Raw genomic sequence first — 21,090 nt, 5'->3', positions numbered from 1 at the left:
TACTGAAATGCACACTTCCGATACACTTTATTGGAGATTCCACCCCCCCCCCCACCCAACCATTTCCACTTGGTACAGATGTGACCAAACAGCTTTCAGTAACTTTTCTTCAGCAACTGTATATTTAGCTCTAGGTATTGGCATCTCCTAGATGCCAGTATAACTACCCTTCCAATCAGCATATATGGATTTCCAGACTGGCCCATTGCAATAGATGACTGAAGCTATTGAATGTCCAATGGCTAGCACTTTTTTTGAGACCACTCTTTGCATTGATGCTCAGACCTAGATGTACTGAGCTTGGTGCTACACTTTGCCCAGGCAAAACTAAGTTGTGCGTGTATTGCAAATTCTGCTTGGCAAGATCCAGATGTTGATTACTTGTAAGGAGCTGATGGGACAGTTGCCTTTTTGTCAACAAGCAACTTATCTAATGCTTGTGTTTTTGGAATTTGAGGCGGACGTAAGGCAGCGTGACTAGTGTATTTTAGGTGGCCTTGTACCATCCGGCCAACTTAGAACTGCAGTCCTACTGAATAGTGAGTCAAAACCAGAAGCTTTGCATTGATGCAAACTTTTTAATATCTCTAAAGCTGCTTTATCTATACTTCACTTACCACTAAATCTAAGTTGGTCAGTTGCACTTGCTGCAAACCCTATAATCAGTCCATTTGCCAAGTGATCCCAGCATTTACCATGTTAAACCTGTAATTGTGCACTTGCTGCTATCTGGACAGGTCAATTAAAACAGTGCTGGAAATAGCAATATCTCTTGGGCCAGTAATTTAGCAGCGATGGGGGTTTTGATATCAAGGGAGTCTTGGTGTCTTTGAGGACTGGGAAAGAGATCATGTTTTTGAGGGAGATTGAGTATTTCTACTGAATCTTGCCAATGGTTATACATCTCTTATAAATGATCTGTTGATTTGCTGTCTAATACTGACTCTTGGAAACCACTTTTTTGGCAATGCAAACACTTTGCTATTTTAATCTTAAATCTAGCCCAACTGTCAGGACACTGACTGGATGGGGTGCAATGCTGGTGTTGTCATCCATGCCTTTATCTCTAGACTTGACTATTCCAACACACACCTGGCTGGCCTCTCTCTCATTCTACCCTATGTAAACTAGAGGCCAACCAAAACTTGGCTGCCCCGTGTCCTAACTCGCACTAAGTCCTGCTCACCCATCATCCTTGTGCTTGCTGACCTACATTGGCTCCTGATTTAAGCAGCGCCTCAATTTCACAATTCTCATCCTTGTACTCCAATCCCTCAATGGCCTCGTCCCTCCCTATCCCTGTAATCTCCTCCAGCTGCACAACCCCTGAAATGTCTGCTCCTCTAATTCTGCCCTCTTTAGCATCCCTGATTATAATTGTTCAACCATTGGTGACTCTGCCTTCTGTTGCCTAGGGCCCAAGCTCTCATTCTCTACCTAAGCATCTCTGCATTTGTGTCTCTGCTGCTTGACTCTCCTTTAAAACTTACCTCTTTGACCAAGCTTTTGGTCACCTGTGCTAATTTCTACTTATGTGGCTTGATGTCTTTTTTTTGTCCCCTAATACTCCTGTGAAGTGCCTTGATGTTTTACTATGTTAAAGGCACTATAACTGTCTTAAATCCTGCCCACTTTTATAATCCATTGAAGTCCATTTGAGCAATTTTGGGCAGGAGTATAAAACTGACATTCTGCCTAATCCAAGTGGTGGTAAAATCATCCCCTTTTATACTGGATGTATCATTAACTTCAACTCTGTTTAATTCCTTTTTCAGTGCTTTTACTTGCACAACACTTTGTTCTCTAGTATCTGTACTGGGGAAACTAAATACCTGTTACTGAGCATCCTAGCCTGTTTTTTTTTTTTTTGTGGGCTCAGACTGCTGATTCTTACCAAGTTTGCTGTAAGCATAGTTTGCCAGAAACTGACTTGAGATGTCAAATGTCTTTCAAAGCATTCACTTCAACATGACTTTATATTCTAGTTTGAAGAATGCATGAGAAGCTGCAATGCATCATCTATTCAGCACCTTCCTTAAACTTGAGCTCATCCAAAACTCTGCTGCCTGTGGCCTAACTCTTGCCAAGTCTGGTACACCCATTACCCCTGTGTGCATTGGCTTCTGGTCCAGCAATGCCTTGCCTTCTGTGACTGGATACTGGAGGGACTGGTGTGCATCACCCTCCAGGTATAGAATTCTAATTTAATTTAAGTTTACTTTTAATTTGGTCTTTAAAGGGGCACATGCTGAACTTCAAATGGGCATTTGCCAGCAATGCCTCCAATTTTGACATTTTTACCCTCGTTTCCCAAGAGCTCTGGCCTTGCCCATCCTTGTATGTTGCCTCCTCCAGCCCTACAACCCTCTGCTATTTCTACACTCCTCCAGTTCTAGCCTCTTGCACATTCCTGGATTTTCTTTGCCCCACAGTTGGTGGCTGTGCCTTCAGCTGCCTTGGCTGTAAGCTCTGGAATTGCCTCTGTGCCTTTAAGATGCTCCTTAAACCCTGCCTCTTTGACTAAGCTTTTGCTCTCCTGCCATAATATCATGTGTAACTTGGTGTCAATTTTTCTTTGATAATTGCACCTGTGAATTGCCTTTGGATGTTAAAGGCAGCTATGAAAATGTAGCATTTTTAAAACATTTTCCAAATGCATACATCTGAAGGTGCTCTAATTGTCTGCTAGCTGGCAGACTCAACTCCTAGCCAAGTTCCAGATTAACTCTCGTTAGTTCCATCCCTCCCACTGCCCCATTAGAAGTTCTAGCAATAGAGCTGCTAACCATTCTTTGAAATGCCTGATTTGATACAAGTAGTGTGTCGCTTCAGAATTTTAACCTCATCCTTGATGCACTCTGCCACAGTAAATTTCCACTTCAATAGCTGGATTTGCTCATGTGCTACTGAGAAGGTCAGCTGAGAAGTTCAAGGGAGCAGAGGGTGCATTCCAAGGGTGAGCTTGGTTACTATAGCACCAGCTGATATTTCCACCTAGTGCAGTGGTGCATGCTGTTCATGTGGGAACTGCTTGCTTGTGCTGAGACCTGAGTTTTTTTGGTTTTGATTGGTGTGCTGGGATGGTTAACCCAGCCAGAAAAGTTGGGGACAGAAGTTTTGAATCGCCAAGAGCCAGCATGCACAATGGGCCAAACCGCCTCTATCAGTGTTGCTAACCAATTCTTTGAATTTCGCAGTGCTGATGTCCCTTTCATGACAATTGTCTGTTTGTTTCCCGTGCCCAGAAATGGGCTAAACTGGTCAAGATTACAAATGGAATATTTGCCATGTTTAGAATAAAAGCTGATGCTTTAAGATCTAGATTTTGATACAGGTACAAATATGACCATAACTGGTAATGTTTTTGGGTCTTATCTCTCAAACCTCTTTGTATAACTAATAAATATCCATACATGGCTATATCTAATGTGCATGTAAACTTGGCTGCAATTGGGCTGTCTGCTTATCAAGCAGAATAAGACTGCCACAAGTGATTCACAGGAGATGTAAACTACTCTGCCAAAAATGCTATTTTTGGATGAGAACTTCCATAAATTGACTTGCAAGTCTTAGCAGCTTTGAATTGTTGAATTAATCTAGAAGACTTTTACACATGGTATTATTTTTGGTGTAATTTGTAGTGGGCATTTAATGTCTAGCATTGGTGGTTTTGTGGTGGTGTGCTGGTAACAGAAGAATGGCATACAATTGTGCTTCGTGGTCTTAATAAGAAAGAACTTGCATTTCTATAGTGCCTGTTATCTCTTGGAGGCCTGAAGTGTAGTCACTTGTAATGTAGGAACTGCAGCAAGATCCCACACACTAAGATGATTACCAGAATCCGGGATGTTGGTTGACTGACAAATATTGACCAGGACACTGGGGGGAAACTCTCCTGCTCTTCAAAGTTGTGCCGTAGAATCTTTTGCATCCACCTGAGGGCAGATGAGGCCTCAGTCTAATATCTCCGAAGACTGTCCCTCTGACAATACAGTAGTGTTCTTGCTTGATGTGGTCAGCATGTTTTTAAGTGGGCAGTTCATGAAGACCAAGCTAACTTCGTTCTATATTCAATGGTCTGCACCATAAGTGGTTGTGATTGTGGGGTTGGCAGGCAAGAAAGTAATTTACAGAATAAAAGATGAAATGTAATTGGGTTGTACAAGTGTACACTTACCAGCTGATCTCCATAACATTGCTCAGTCAGGATATGTTCAAAGGGTGTTAAAATGGGTTGGGTTAATTTGGAAGTGTAACATGCAGGAATGAGCCAAGTATTAAACCCTTTTATTTATGCTACACTAGGCACAAGATAATTAGATATGTTTTAGCCCATCTATAGAGAATTGTTTTCTCCACTTCTCCTGACCCCTCCCCTTCCATCATTGCAGCATCCAATTAGAGTTCTTGAATGCTTCAAGGATCTTTGCCTCAAAATTTCCTCTTGTCTGTCCTAAAATTGCCACCTTTCTAGTTTAAACATGTCTCCTAGTTTGCAACCTGGAATATTGTAAAAGGTAGGTAATGTGCAGCTAGGAGCAGCACTTCAGGAGCATAGCATAAATGTAGTAAGGGAAAGCTCCATACACGAGGAAGGAATAGAAGGCTATACTGATGGGGTTGGATGAAAAGGGGTGGCTGGAAGTTTGTGTTGGAGCATGGACCAGTTGGGCATGAATAGCTTGTTTCTGCATTCTATGTAAACTTTTTTATACCCCTCACAAACTAACCATTAGATCACCCCTCGGATGCTTCCTTTCTAGCTTGAAAAGTAAGTTTTGGAAAGACTGGAGAAACTCTTCATCTGCCATTATTCTACCCACTTGCTCATCTTGTCCAACTCCTTTAACTTCTAAGCTGCCTCTTGATTCCATCACCCCCTCCTAGGTGATATTTGCAAAAATGTTTGCATCCTTGTCTCAATAAATTTAGAAATAGTGGTGGTCCCAGTACTCAGCCTTGAGGTATCGTACTCAATGTTACCCTCCTCTTCCCCCAAAACTGACACAACTCCCATCCAATTTTCCCTTTAAGCTGCACAATAATGGGAAAAGTACCTCATGGGCTGCTCACTGGATTTTACATTGTATATTGTGTATGCACTGACATTTAAAGGGACCATGCATTTCAAGTGTTAAAGCACAACTTGCAAGGAATATTACTTCTCCCCTTCAGCTAGTTTCTTATCCATTTCCTGGGTTTGTCCTGAACCCCCTTCCCTCCCACCCTGCCCATTACATTGCCTGTCATGTGGAATGTTATCTAAAGCCTCTTGGTGTACTACATCCACTTGGCTTTGCCACTCAAGTTGGTGGATGAGTTAGGATCATCTCTATTCCATTCTGGCTGTTAATGAGATTGATTGTACAGATGTTTCCATTTAATCAATGGAAATAACTTTTTTGAAAAAAGACTTTCATTTATATAACACCTTTTCAGGACCACCGGGCATCTCAAAGCGCTTTACAGCCAATGAAGTACTTATGGAGTATAGTCACTGTTGTAATGTGAGAAATGCAGCAGCTAATTTGCACACAGCAAGCTCCCACAAACAGCAATGTGATAATGACCAGATCATGTGTTATGTTGATTTGAGGGATAAATATTGGCTAGGACACCAGTGATAACTCCCCTGCTCTGAGTACCATGGGATCTCTTACAGCTACTTGAGAGCAGACAGGGCCTCTGTTTAACATCTCACCTGAAAGACAGCACTTCTGACAGTGCAGTATTTTATTTCAAAAATACTTTATTCATATAAAAATTTGTACATTCAAAAGCAGTTCAGTACATTTAGCTGCGGCCAGCAATCCCATACACTACATTTGGGTGCTGACGGCAGTTCCGTTCGATACATTTCCTTGCTTTTCAGTTCAAGTACAATTCGGTGCAATACCAGATACATTGTAGTACATTCAACAAATTACATTACATGTGTCACTATATACAGTACACGGAATGGGTGACGGTACATTTATATTCTTTTCAACATGCCTTATGCAACAGACCTTGCATTGTACATGGCACTACATAGGTGTTTACAGATCATGGTGCTCCATGTACACAAAGGTTACAAGTACAGCCCGAGGGGAGTTTTGTACTGATTCCTGCCCCCCGGGTTTACTGTGGCAGAAGGGCTTTAAACTGTGGCCCTTCCCCACCGTGCCTTTGTGGTGAATGCACCAATTTTAAGTGCATCCCTCAGCACGTAATCTTGGATTGTGCCAGTCTGCAACATGCAGACGAGGACATCTCCTTGCTCTAGAAGACCAGCAAGTTTCGGCAAGACCATATTTGACCGAGGTGATGTCTGTCTCGGTGTGTGTCCCTGGGAACAGCCCGTAGAGCAGAGTCCTATGTTACGGAGCTGCTTGGGATGCACCTCGACAGCCACCACTGCATCGCTTTCCAAACCTGCCTTGCAAAGGCGCAATCCTGAAGGAGATGGGTGACAGTCTCGTCCACCCCGCAGCTGAGGTCGGGGATGCCGTGCTGCTGAGACGTTGGCTGTGCTTGAACGCTCTGACGGGTAAGGCCCTCCTCACCACCAACCAAGCTATGTCTTGGTGCTTGTGTGAAAGCTCTGGCGATGACTCGTTCTGCCAAACGAGTTCGACAGTCTGTCTGACAGTGCAGTGCTCCCTCAGCACTGCACTGGAATGTTGGCCTAGGTATTTTTAAGTCCCTGGAGTGGGACTTGAACCAACAACCTTCTGACTCGGTGAGTGTGGCACCCACTGAGCCACAGCTGACACCCTTTTTGAATACAAGAGCCATGATTGCTTGTTTCCAATCTGCTGGTACTCCCCTGCATTCATTAAAAAAAAACTCCCTTGGATATCGAGCGTGTCGAGTTCAGCGAAATCCATATAAATCTGGCTGCTTCTCAAAATGCAAGCAACCCCATTCAGCTAAGAGCATCTTAAAGTGCCTCCAGACAAGAGTTGGAGACTTGTTCTAAACTGATTCCATCAAGCAGGAGCTGTAGGCACTTTTTCATATTAACAGAAAATCTCAGCACCCTAGCTGGAGTAGTATCTTGAGATGCAGGACTGATCAGTCTGTAGACTGCTATCCAGTCTGGCTCTTTCCATCACTGCCAATTTAACAGCAGCCCTGAGAATGTGTGTAGTATACAGCTTATTGATCACCCTTTGGGCCCTGTAGAATCTGTCTGTCTGTCTCTGGTAAAAGTTTACCACATCTACCAAGTTATGGAAGAACATGTATGAGTTGGTTGACCACGTGCTTAAACTTGTTACCACTTCCGAACTGGAACAATAACTAACTGGTTAGACAGTGTATCTAATGTCACTCTAGACCATTACAGTGGAGGAATGAATGCTAATGTGGCTAGTTTTTAACCAATAATATGTGCTTCAATTGTTCAAAGAAATGGACCTTCTGAAACCTGGAACTACTCATTGGAATCTGTTGGGTAAATTTAGTTTCTTTGCAGATGTTTGAGCAGTATGAAAATACTTCAGGTAGCCTGAATCCTAATGGAAACTAGCTAGTCAAGCAATAGGTTGGCATTCAGCCTGAAGAACAGAACACAAGAATTAGGAGCAGGAGTTGGCCATTCAGCCCCTCTAGCCTGCTCTGCCATTCAGTAAGGTCTTTGACCTCAGCTTCACTTCCCTGCACTATCTCCATATCCCTTGATTCCCTTAATATCCAATATTGGGGGAGAAAAGGAGCATCCTAAATTGTTTATGTTGAGTATCTTGAAGTTTCTAATGTGTACCTGATTTTTGTGCACTTCTCCAATAGTTGACCAAGTGTAAGTTTACAATGGGAGTTAATTTTACACTACAATTAGAGACCCAAGTTAAAGCACATCTCTAGTTAAAAGAAAACACCCAAGATATTTCAACCGCTCTTCATTTGACTTGTGGAAGAAAGCTTATTTAAATTGGCATCTATAATTTGCATCAATCTTGACTAGAATGGTGAACAAAATCCAGGAAACCGGTTGTATAGTTGAACTCTAAATGAACTCTTGTACTAATTGGTCAGTGAATCTAAAATATTGAACAGGAAGCCAGTTCAGTTAATGGATGGACTGATTCATAAAACCTTAAGTTCAATATTTTGGACATTGCCTTGAGTACTAGCTGTCGCACCTAATTCAGTCCCACGTGACTTCTATTAGAATTGATACCTCCTTGATGCTGGCCTGGTTTACTTGCTGTTTTTTTTCTCCTCCCACCCATCATAGGCAGTCCCTTGGGATTGAGGAAGACTTGCTTCCACTCTTAAAACAAGACCTTGGGTGGCTGTACAGTCCAATATGAGAACCACAGTCCCTGTCACAGGTGGACAGTCATTGTGGGAAAGGGATATTCCTCTTGTGCAGTTCCATGGTGCTTGCCCTGCAAGTCACTCGAGTGGCTATTTTGTACTTCCAAGCAAGCTCCATATAACCTTTCATCAGGGGCTGTTGGGATAGTGAAAGGTTAGCAATCCCAGGTTTTCAATCCCTTGCCTGAGGTGCTGAGGCAAATAAATATTCCAACTGTCACCTTGGCTGAAATCGGCAAATGCAGCACAAAGCAGGGGTCAGTCGTGGGACTTTGACCGAGCAGCTACAGCTGAATGATCACTGATGTGGAGCTGGTTGAAGCACCAACTGCTTAATCCTGAAGTTCACACAACTACAGGTACATCTCAAATCCAGCAACTTCAGCAGTCTGTACTGGTTTTTGGGTTTTGCCAGATTTCAGACCTCGCTGTTGGCGCTGCTTGCTGCCTGCTGATCCTCTGATTCTTGCGGCCCCCAGTGCTGCGTTTTGTACTGGTTTCCTCATTGAGGATGACCTGCTTCCACACCAAAAAGGATGAGTTCACAGGTGTTTCAATGAGGGACCTGATATTCCAGATTGCAAACTACATGTTGAAGGGTGGAAGGTGCTTGTGTGTGGATTCTTTTAATGTGGGGTGGCCATTGCACACCAGCCACCACATGGGCTTGACAGAGCTAGGTCTTGGTCCAGTGGCAAGGGTTAATCAAGACGACTGGAGACCAAGCTCTGCTGCAGACCTAGTGCGCGCACATGCCTGTCCATGGATCAGTGTGGGCTGGCCCATGCTGCCCTCAAACCCTTGCTGGCCCTGGGCCCTAATAGAGCAGTCAGTAACAGGATATCAATTAGTCCCCTCTAAAGAACTGTATCCTACAAGAGTCTGCCTTCAGAATAAAATTGTTAGCTACCTATCAAAGTAGTTCAGCACCTGCTTGTACTACTTGATGACCAAAAAAGTCATTTGCTGTTGTAGCAATATCATACCTACCCAATTGCACTCGAACTAAATAAATAGGAGCAGGAGCAGGAATAGGCCATTTGGCCTCGAGTCTGCTCTGCTCATTCAACAAGATCATGGCTGATCATAACTCCCCTTGCCTGCACTATTCCCCAAATCCCTTAATTCCCTTTTTTAATATCCAAAAATCTATCTATATTTAATATGCTCTATGACCACTTCCACAGCCCTTGGGTAGAGAATTTCAAAGATTCTTCACCTAAGTGAAGAAATATCTTCACTCCATTCTTGATGGCCGACCCCTTATTCTGAGACTCTTGGTTCTAGACACCCCAGCCAAGGGAAACATCCTCTCTGTATCTACCATCTACTTGGAGAGCTTTTCCAGAAGACATCAAGTATGCATAACCTAATGTGGTCCAATAGGTTATTGATATCTTGAATATTGAAATGTAAATGTTTAATGTACTGTTTTAGATGTAAATTCATTCCTTCAAATGTTTAAATCTGTTTACCAACTTGTCTTGTATCCTTTGACCTTGGAGCTGTATTTTTGAATATTCTGCAATTGTGTAAACTTTGTTTAATCAAACTTGTGCAAAATTGTCATGCTGCTTCAGAAATATAGCCTTGTCCTAGATATCAACTGCCAGCGTTTCATGTTCAAGGCCACAATTGTCCAAATTGGCAAAACTAGGCCCCCATCTAGTGGCAAAATTCATTTTTTTTGGTGCTAATGACCCAGATAATTCTGCATATTGGGAACTTGAACAAGGAGTCTCCTTCAGATAACCAAGTAGCTGCCTAGATTAGTGGGCTATGTCTGGTGCATTGTCAATTGCACTTCACCAGTGGCAAGAAAATGAAGGCAGAATGTGAGGGGAAGGAAAAGGGTAAAATGCAGAGGAGGGCCTGAGATGGGAAGGGGGAAATCTGTGGAAATGAGGAGTGCTACTTTGAAGTGAAGCAATGAATCAATACAAGTGGGGTGGGGGTGGGGCTGGCAGTAGGGTTGTAGAAGGTTTATCAACAAAAAGTTGATTGGGGTACAGTGGGGTAGTGTGCCTTTGCACTATAGAAGGCTGAAGGAAGATTCAATATGGGGGGGCAGCAAACCCCCCCCCCCCCCCCGAGGAAGGTGATTTGGCTTCTGTAAGCCAGAGCAGTTGCACAAGTTAACTTTGAGCTCCCTACAATAAGTAGACAGTATAATTGATGGAGATCCATAAATGTGCCCCTATAGGGAAGAAAGTGATGGCACAACTTTTAGTTTGTACCTTTTTTTACTGTTGAGGTCCAAATGTTTCAAGGTGCCATTGGGAGGGATGGCTAAAAGTTTGGTCAGATGGAGGGAAGGAATTTAAATGTAGGGCCTCAGTTGTTGAAGTTGTAACCCCCAATGATGGGGCAAAGGAAGGGGCTGGGGAAGATGCTGTTGGTAAGAGTTTAGGATATGGACAAGCCCAACATGGAGAAGGATGCCTTTACAAATACTATTTGTAATCTAGCCTTGCATAAGAATGAGACCAATGTTTTGACTTCTGATAATTCATTGGGTAAATGTATGGTATAGTTGTCAGATGTAGTCTCCAGCTAAATTACTAGTCTGTGGTCAATTTGGAAGTGTCAGCTGTAGCTCTGGGTAGCACTCTCTCCTGATTCGGAGGGTTGTGGATTTAAGTCCTACTCCAGGGACTTTAGCACAAATCTAGGCTGACACTCCAGTGCTGCTCTATCGGAGGTGTCATCTTTTGAATGAGACATTAAACAGAGGCTCTGTTGGGTGGATGTGAAGGATTCCATGGCACTTTCAAGTATCCCTCAATCAACATCACATTGCTGTTTGTGGGAGCTTGCTGTGCACATTCCCTATTGCACATTTCCTATATTGTAACAGTGACTACACTCTCAAATATATTTAATTGGCTGTAAAGTGCTCTCCCGTATCAAAAAAAAAATTGTAGTCTGGCTTGACAAAGGTGCATCTTTTGACCTATTTTCCATTTTGAATGGGGAAGATCTGGTGCAGACAAAGTAACAGTTACAGCAAAAGAAACCTGACCACGGTATTGCCATGAGTAACCCCCTGCCCAGAGTGACTATTTGCACTTGTTTGTTTACTGCACTTGCATCCTCTGGACTCTGCCCCAACGCCTCCTGGGCATGCGCAGACTCCTCGGACCCAGAACCATAAGTGGGGCCCTGCAACGACCATGTGTATTCCGCTGCTGAAACATTTTCTACTGCATAATCCCCACCTTCGTGATGACCACATCTCGCTGCGCCAAGTCTGCTCGCAGCTGCATGCTGTGAACAAGCCAAATCTCATTCCTTAAGAAATGTTGGCACTTCAATGTAGTAAACAGCCTTTCTTCATTCCTTAGTTATTTTCATCTGGAATAACATATCTAGTAGCTGTTGTTTTATAATGCAGCTGATTTAAAACTTGGAGATTTGCCTCTTTCATAAATGCTGGAGTACAGAATTCTGAAATACCTTGCTCTAACAATGTACCAAATGAAGACAATGTTACCTGCAATGATTGCTTGTATACTTTTAGAGCATATTTCTGCTAGATCTAAAAGATGGGACTTGCATCTTTATATAGTGCCTTTCATGACCACTGGATGTCCAAAAGTGCCTTGCAGTTAAGGTAATACTTTTTGAAGTAGTCACTGTAATGTAGGAACTCGGCAACCAATTTACACAGCAAGCTTCCACACCTAGTAATGTGATGACCTAGATAATCTATCTTATGTTGACTTGAGGGATAAATATTGACCTGCTCTTCAAAATGAGCAGACAGTTTAAAGTCTGAAAGACTAACTCTGACAGTGCAGCACTCCCTCAGTACTGCACTGCAGTGTCAGCCTAGATTTTTGTGCTGAAGTCTGGAGTGGGACTTGAACCCGCAACCAACTGAGCCACAGCTGACACTATACTGAAACTAGATCAAAGTCTCCTGACATTACTCCAGACAACACTGAGCAATGTTAGCATAACTTCTAAATTTGCAGATGACACCAAATTGGGGGAGATGGTCAATACTGAGGAAGAGGGCATTAACTTGCAGATTAGGCACAATTGGTAAATTAAGTTTCAGATAAGAGGATTGCATTTTGATAGGAAGAATGGCAGGTCACATTACTTGGAGTGCAAGTCTAGGTGGGGTAGAGAACAAAGGAATCAGAATACAAATCCATAAATCACTAAGTTGTGACATAGGTTAGCAAAGTCATTATATAAAAAAAAAAACAGCACTAGGGTTTATTTCTAGAGGTATAGAATTCAAAAGTAGGGATGTTATAAACCTGTCAAAACTTGGTTAGACCACACTTGGAGTACTGCATACAGTTCTGGTTGTCATATTCTAAAGGATAGAGGCACTGGAGAGTGCAGAGAAGATCTGTAAGGCTGATGCAAGGGTATATATCTCAAAAGGATGAACAGGCTGGTGGCTAGACTTTCCACTAGGTGGCCATCGCCCCCAAAAATGGGCCTTGTTCCAGCAATGTGGGATGTCTCGGCCTTGCTGATCGCTGGTACATGGGCCATTTTTTTTGCGAGTTTCCACTCTGCCTTAGCCCAGCGATGTGGAATGGGCAATCTCATTTTCTAGCGATGTCACAATAGCCTGCTGAACAAGGAAGTCCGCTTCCCTGGCAACAGGTTTCTGGGCATGTGTGGGAGGTCAGGTCATCCACATGTGCAAAAGACACAAGGAGGGTAGAGTGGAGGAAGGCAGAGACAGGAGATCATTGTTGTATGTTGAATTATTTAAAATGTTTGTTCATAGTTTGGGGGGAGGAGGGTGTTTTGAAAAGAATTGTTTGCAATAAATTTAGTTTTAACAATTGTGCATTCTCTAAGGTTGGTTAACTTAGGCATTTTGAAGAATTTAACATCTCTTGTATTAACATTACTTAAGTTAAACATTAATGCAAATGCTGCACTACAAAGGACAGGCCAGTGCAGGCAAGACTAAAACACAATGCAAATGCAACTTTTGTATAAAAGTAAATGTGGTGGTCCCCAATGTAAGTTCATGCAAAGCATTCCTTTATCAGCTGCTGATGCAACAGCTGTGTATGGGGGGGGGAGGGGGTTGGTTGGTGTGTAAGGACCATGGCTACATTGCCAGGCTGGTCCTCACTGAGGTCCTCACCAACTTCCTCTTCCTTCTGCTCCTCCTCCTCTCCCTCTTGCTCCTTGCCAGCTGGCTCTTCTGTCTCCCCTTCTGGAGGTAGACCTGTAGCCCCATCTGGCATTAGTTGTCCTATTCTCCTTTTATAGCTAGGTTATGCAGCATGCAACACACCACACTAAACTCAGCAATCTGGTCAGGGTGGTACTGTAGGCTGCCACCATAATGGTCCAGGCATCTGAAGCGCTGCTTTAGGATTCCAATTGTCTTTTTGATGTCGCTATGTGGCTTTCATTGTAATGTTTCTCCTTCAGTGATGTCATCAGCCAACTTACAAGGCCTTATCCCTTATCCCCCAGCATCTAACCATGACCTTCTGGCTGATTGACAAGGTCAGGGATAGCACATGCACTCGTAGGATGTGCACATGGATGCTGCCAGGAAATGTAGCATTTACTGTCATGATTGTGCAGCTTGTCAACAAGCTGCACATTTAGGGAGTGGAATCCCTTACTGTTATGAAACACCTACATGTTCTTTAAAGGGGCTTTCAGGGCAATGTGCATGCAGTCCATTGCCCCCTGCACCTTGGAAGTCTACTATTCTTGAGAAACCCAAAGTTCTCCTGGTCTGCACCTCCCTGATCATTGGGAAGCTCAAATCCATCCTGCAAGTGTAAAGGACTTCAATCACCTGCTGAATGCAGCAGTGTGTGGTGTACTGAGATGACAGATGTTGCCAGCTAAAGCCTGAAAAGATCCTGATGAGTAGAAGGCTAATGCTGCAGTAACCTTCACCTCAATGGACAGTGTGGTTCTGATGGTGCTGGAAGGCTGCAGATCCCCCTTGATGAGCTGGAAAATCCCATCTCTGACCTCCTGGAAGCACAGCCTCTAGACATGTTTTCAGACAAGTTGAGGTACGATTGCATTTCTTTGTATCTTCGTTGGCTGCACGCTTGCTGTCTCTCCATTTCTCTGCCACCTTCGATTGATCCTTTCAGAAACCAGCTTGTGAGCAGTTAAGAGTAATGGTGCAGGAAGCATAGACCCATCACTCAATTATTTTCAATTACTATAAATGAACTTGAGAACATTAATCTATTAAAACTACTCTATTCCATTTTAAAAAAAAAAAAAATGCTGAATCCACTAATACTATTAAGAATATTTAAAAATCTGAGCAGATCTATCTATGAAGGACACATCACTCTCAACCATCTAACATGTCTTTGGCTGTCTTTTCCCCCTTTCCTCTGATCTTTTAAATGGCACCAGTGTGTCCATTCCCTTCTGTAAGGCCTGGGAAAAGCAACTATTTCTCAGCAATGTTTTCAGCCTTGCATCAACCCAGCGATGGGCCTTGTGTGGGTGATCAGGTTGGTGAAGTGAGCTGAAACTTGGGGGGCCTATTTTTCTGGTGGTATTTCTGGCCTAGTTTCCACTTTCTCAGTGGGTGATGTGAAGTGGAAAGTCTAGCCCTGGGTCTCTTATGGGGAGAAAGAGGAGAAAGGAGAAACCCAAGAGGTCTTTAAAATTATGACAGGTTTTGATAGTGGAGAGTATTTACACTTGTGGGGAAGCACATAACTAGAGGCTGCCAATGAGTCACCAAGAAATCAAATGGGGAATTCAAAAAAAACATCTTTACTCAGTTGAGAATGTGAAACTCTCTACCAGTGTTTGAAGCGAATACTATCGATGCATTTAAGGGGAGGCTAGACAAGCATATGGGGGAGAAGGGAATAAAGGGTTATGCTGATAGTGGATAGAAGGAGGCTCGAGTGTAGCATAAACACCAGCATAGACAGGTTGGGCAGAATGGCCTGTTTGTTGTTTGTCCTTTCATGTGATGGTGTCTTGTTGGAACTTGAGTGTTGTGTATCCCAATTTGATCTGCTTTAATTGGAATGCACTAACTTGTATTGCAACATATGCATAAGTTCATGTAGGGTATGATCACTAGTTCTTGGGTTTTTATGTGACCCCACAGTTTGTGGCCTCTGGCTACTGTGAATATTGGCACTGCATTCTGTAAATGCAAAGCTGACAATGAATGCTGGTATTTCCATATCTGTAGCTGCACTTTACAATGCATTGAGTAGGAGATATTTCCACTACTTTGTATGAAGTGGCTTCAGCTTGTGTAAATCTTAATATTATAAATATGGTTTCTTGGCTTAAATTGATTGAGATAAAGCCTCCAAAGAACCTTGCTCCAATGAGGCCCTGGTTGCACACTAGATTTTGGGCTTAATTTACCCTACTGCAGTAAACTGCTTATCACCACTATGCTTGTAATCATCTTGGCTGGTAGAGTTTAATTTGATTCATGATGGGCAGTTTAACCATTACAATGTGGGACACCTATGTGTTACAACTGAATCTAAAAATTTCCCCAAAAGGAACCATTTCACTCAAGGAATCTAGTCAAATTGCTTTCCCAATGTTCTTTTTGGGAAAGTTTTTGAGTTCAACACTTGTGCTGTAATTGTATGCTAGTATTCTGGACAGACTTTTGAACTAAACTTACTGCAAGAACCTATGCTACAATATAAATGTACCCCAACACTTGTGTGCTGGTTGAAGTCGAGTGTGTAATGCCACTTGTGATTCTTGTCTTAGCCTGACTGCTCTAGAGTAATCCCTGCTGTAGAGACCTAGCTAGAAATGCCATGTGCCAAAATGCACATGTGGGAATGTTGACCAGATCTGCTCCAACTCAACTGAGTCAGCATCTGGCTTGCAATTTAAAATCTCATATCCTGAAGCTAACTTCCCTGGAGATGTGCAAATTAGGTTGAAGGGTGCTTGAAATGTATTGGCAATCATCAATTTAATGTTTGGCATTGAGTGATTGAAGAATGTACATTCTATCAACTTGCACCATGGATGTTGAATGCCTTTAGATTCTTGCACTAGCCTACAGATGTAGAACTCCCACTTTCCCATAAACTAACTTTCAGTAATGAGCTCCTGTTTTGCAATGTTGGTATCCAGACTCTTCAATGCACTTTTGAAACTCTTTGCGAAGACTATTTTTAAAACATGAATGCCACAGCAAAACTTCATTCCATTGTCAAAAATAAGTCTTGAATATTATATTGCACAATTGACCATTGGCTAACTTTGTCTATCTTATCCAGCTTGTAACCTCCCTGGCTCTGAAAGGAGAAACATTTAACGCTACCCTCCAGTTTTCTGCTCTGCATATTGCCTCACCTTCCTACATGGCTGTTGGAGCTGTAACTACATTGGCAAAATCTTAAGCCTTTTATAATGTCTTTAGTACCTAGTGTAATTTGATCAGACTGAATCATCAAAGTTTGCACTTGCCTGTCTCAGTAGGATAAATTGCAAAAGCCAACTATGTTTAAAAAAAAATACAGTACAATGCCATGGATTCTGATTCAATCCAAACTCTTAAACTATTGTACTGTCAGTCACCATGACTGACTGAATTCAATAACTTAAGTACACTGTAATGCTCCTTAACTCTGCACACCAGATTAGTGATGTCATTCTCTGGAAAGAATAACATGGTCCTTGGTTTTGAGAAACTGATTCCTTCCTTGTGGCCATGAAAGTTTGCCTGTTCCAGAGCTATCCAGTTTCACTTGCTCTTTAATAGTGATTAGTCAATCTGCAGAAGTCCAAATGAGCAAGAACATACAATTCAGCCCTAAATATCCACTGAATGGCATCATTTTAAATGGCTAACTAGGAATGATTATCCGAATCAACCATTTAGACTGAAATATCCCTTATTGGCCATTGCAAAATGCTGTTGTAACCAACAACTTTGATTCTATATAGTGAATTAATGTAGTAGAAATGTCCCAAGATATTTCACAGGAGTGTTGCAAGACAAATTTGACAGCCTCAGAAATTTGAGCAAATTACCAAAAGGTAGATTAAGGAATGTTTTGGGAGGAGAGGCAGAAATCTTTCAGGAGGGAATTCCCAGAGCTTGGGGCCAAGGCAACAGAAGGCACGGCCACTGATGGTTGAGTGATTATAATCCAGGATGCTCAAGAGTGTAGACATCTTGGTGTGGAGAGATGCAGGGCTGGAGGAGATTAGAGATGAAGGGGTGAGGCCATGGAGGGATTTGAGGATGAGCATTTTGAAATCTGTTGCTCAACTGGGAGCAATGTGGGTCAGCGAACATGGGCAGGACTTGGTGCAAGTTAGGACATGTGCAGCTGTGTTTTGGATGAGATGATCTCCAGTAATTGCAATTAATACAAACTCAATCTGTTGACTTGGGTGTGAAATTGCCCAAAGCTGGATGATGGAAGAATCTCAAGTCAGTGAAGTTCCCAAGTAGCAGTTCAAACAATGACTATTCCAATGGATGGAATTTTTTGAATCGAACTTTTAATTGGATGATGGCTGATGGGATTGGGTGACAGGCCAGACCTGCTAGGGATGGAGAGTTCCCTTAAAGACACTGGTGAACAAGTTGGGATTTAACAATCTTGTTGACTCTCTCTCCAATGGCCAGATTTTCTTTTTTCTAATGAATTCAACTGCCATGGAGTTTCAAATCATGACCTCTGGATTGCCAGCAATGCTCCAAGTGAGCTGCATGGCCGCCAAGTAGTCTGTAGGTCCCACGGAGGCCACTCAACAGCTTTTCAATGGGAATAACCAAGCATGGCGAAGATTTGAATGGATTGCACACGAACATTTATTGCTAGTCCAGTCTGTTAGGGTGGAATTTGAAATCATGACTTCTGGGTTGTTAGTCCAGTATCAACTGCAAAGTTTCCATACCTCCTGTACACGTGCTTGGGAAGTTCCCCTAGCTAGACATGTGGCTGCTACTCCAATGTTGGACTCCAGATAAGGGGTAGGCCATTTAGACCAAGTTGAGGTGGAATTTCTTCACTCGGGAGGGTTGGTCCCTGGCCAAAGATCGCCCTAAGTGGAGGAAGTGCATCTGGGAGGACGCTGAGCACCTCGCGTCTCATTGCCGCGAGTATGCAGAAATCGAGCACAGGCAGCGGAAAGAGCATGTGGCAAGCCAGTCCCCCACACCCCTTCCCTCAACGACTATCTGTCCCACCTGTGAATCTTGTATTGGGACTGTTCAGCCAGCTAAAGACATTGGCCCCAAGTTTCACCATGATTTGCTCCTGATTTTTAGGAGCAACTGGTGTAGAACAGAGTATCTTAGAAATCTGAATTCTCGCCAGTTCTAGTCAGTTAGAACAGTTTCACTTTGGAACAGAATTTTTTCAAAAGGGGCTGTGTCCGGCCACTTGTGCCTGTTTTCAAAGTTTCGTCAGTGAAAACTTACTCCAAACTAACTTAGAATGGAGTAAGTGAAGATTTTTGTACGCTCAAAAATCTTGTCCACACTTTAGAAAATCAGGCGTAGGGAATTGGGGCGGGGGGGGGGAGGGTTAGTTAAGGGAAGTTTACAAACATTAAACACTTGGTTTTACAAATAAAGAGCCATCAATAATAAAAACATCAATAAATCAATCAAATAATTAATAAATAAAACATTTTCTACTTACCGACTGCAGCACCAGGAGCCCTCCAACAGCGTGCTGGGATGCTCTGTCTCTGTCTTTGTCTCGTCCGTGGGGAGAGGGAGAGGGGCTGGGTGTGGGAGGAGCCTTATTCTCACAGCCCCAGTGAGGCTATTTGGCCAGGGCTAGGGGCTGCGTGCTTCAGGCCCCTCCCACAGTTTTGGGCGCCTGGAGCTACTGCACATGTGCGCCCACTGTAGCGCGCATGTGCAGAGGTCCCGGCACTGTTTTCAGTGCAGGGACCTGGCTCTGCCCCCTACAGCTCCTGCTGTGCTGTGCCGAGCTGCAAATGACCTGCAGGGAGCTGGAGAATCTAAGTTTTTTTAGGTGCACTTTGTGGCGTAAAAAAACGGGCGTCCAGGTCGGGACTGCGCTGTTCTAGGCACGGCTCGAAACTTGGGCCCATTGAGTGGAAGCAAGTCTTCCTTGATTCCAAGGGACTGCTGATGAATCTTTGGAATTCTCTGCCCCAGTGCTGTGGATGCTGAGTTTCTATATTCAAGGCTGAGTGATTTTTGGAGTCTTGAGAATCGAGGGGATATGGCGATCGGGCAGTGATCTTCTTGAATGGCGGAGCAGGCTCGAGGGGCTGCATGTCTTGTGGTGGTCTGGTCTGGCAGCATTGCATCATTCTAAATGGGGCAAATGTGCCTTTTTAAAGTTGTCAATGTAAGCCATTTGCTGAACGGGGAACATGATTTCAGCAAGTCAACTTTGGAGAAACTGCCAGCAAACACTCAACTGGCTGTAGTAACAAGCTCGTGTAACTGTTGCAATTGATCAAATACCAAACTTGGAACCTCAACATTTAGAACCTAATTGTAACTTGGTCTTAATCGAGTCTTGCTTGAACAAGGGCCAGTGAATTTAATACTTGGCGCATTTTTTTTTCTAACCTGCTTTTCAAAGGTGTGCATTAAACTTTTTTGCTGATCTCTAATGGCCGCAAGCAGACTTGGCCTTTGATATTGAAATTGAAGCCTCAATTATGTGTAGATTTATTCTCTGCTTGAAGAAAAAATCAATTCGACTTCTTTCCTGTAGTAAAAGCTGCTCAAAAATGTTACTACTGTCAAAGCAGTCATAACAAGTTACAGCTCTTGTTTTTTTTCTAACCATAATTCATTCCAAATGAACAGCTGGGTAAATAATTTAAATTTCAATAGTCCAAAACACAATACTAGAAGTCGGAAAGAGACTTTCAACTGAACATTGAATCGAGCCTTTTATCTACATAAGTTTTGGATGTGGCTGCCTTTGCAATAAAATTGTGTTTAATGGATGGAAATACATTTTTAATTGCATTGTGTAAACTAAAGAATGTTCTGAGCATTCTCTTGAAACTCTAAATGGTGTCCAATAATGTGCTGTATCATTGAGATGTGCGTTTAAGTTAGCACTGGAGGTTATTGGGTGATTCAGTGATGGAATCATTTCAGCAACCTGTCTGCCCTGAGCACTTGCAGATAAGTGTGGTGTGACCATATCAACCCCACTATCTCCTGCACTTTGCGGCTTCCCTCTCTTGTGCTATAGCTCTGTCCACGTGGAACTAAATTTGACCGTCCAAGCTTGTTCATCGTTCTCTACTAGTGGCAAGGATTGTTATTGGACTGAATCTGAATGATCATTCCAGAGCTAAAATCTGCCCAACCATCTCAAAAGGCAGCAGTGAGATTGGCCTTTCCGGGTTAATTCTATGGCTGGGGGTGGGGGGGGGGGGGGGGGGGAGAGAAGAGAAAGGGAAAGGGAAAGGAAGAGAGAATGGCCAGGATTTATAAATGCTAGCATAAACTTGATATCTGCTTGGTTCAGTTGGTGCTATTTGTGGGAACTTTGTGTAGTTGCTTCTGTGACTGTCTTGAGGGTGTTCTGTTGGTTCTAACACACTTTGGAATGTCCCTAAAAGACCAGAGGTGTGTTCTGGCCTACTAAACAATAACCTACTTAATCTTGGCTTTGTCCTGTGAACAAGTAGATCTACATTTGGGTAATGAATTGTATAACCTGCAGACATCCGGATCAGATGCACACAACAAATTGAATCCAAATGTTTGAGGTAGAGGATAACTTTGCACTAATCCTTGCATAGTGGCATTTTCTGTTTCTCCCTTTCTTTACCTATTTCATGTTCTATTTA

General features: G+C 42.9%; 1 protein-coding gene across 2 annotated transcripts in view; it reads left to right on the top strand.

Annotated features, from left to right (window-relative positions):
* Window positions 1-21,090, top strand: part of LOC139234128 (RNA-binding protein with multiple splicing 2) — an 82,720-nt gene that overhangs the window by 4,919 nt on the left and 56,711 nt on the right. The window lies entirely within an intron of this gene.

The sequence above is a fragment of the Pristiophorus japonicus genome, chromosome 21 (assembly GCF_044704955.1).
Source record: "Pristiophorus japonicus isolate sPriJap1 chromosome 21, sPriJap1.hap1, whole genome shotgun sequence".
Taxonomy (NCBI): domain Eukaryota; kingdom Metazoa; phylum Chordata; class Chondrichthyes; family Pristiophoridae; genus Pristiophorus; species Pristiophorus japonicus.
The sequence above is the reverse complement of the archived record's forward strand: the minus strand, read 5'-3'. Positions and strand labels throughout refer to the sequence as shown.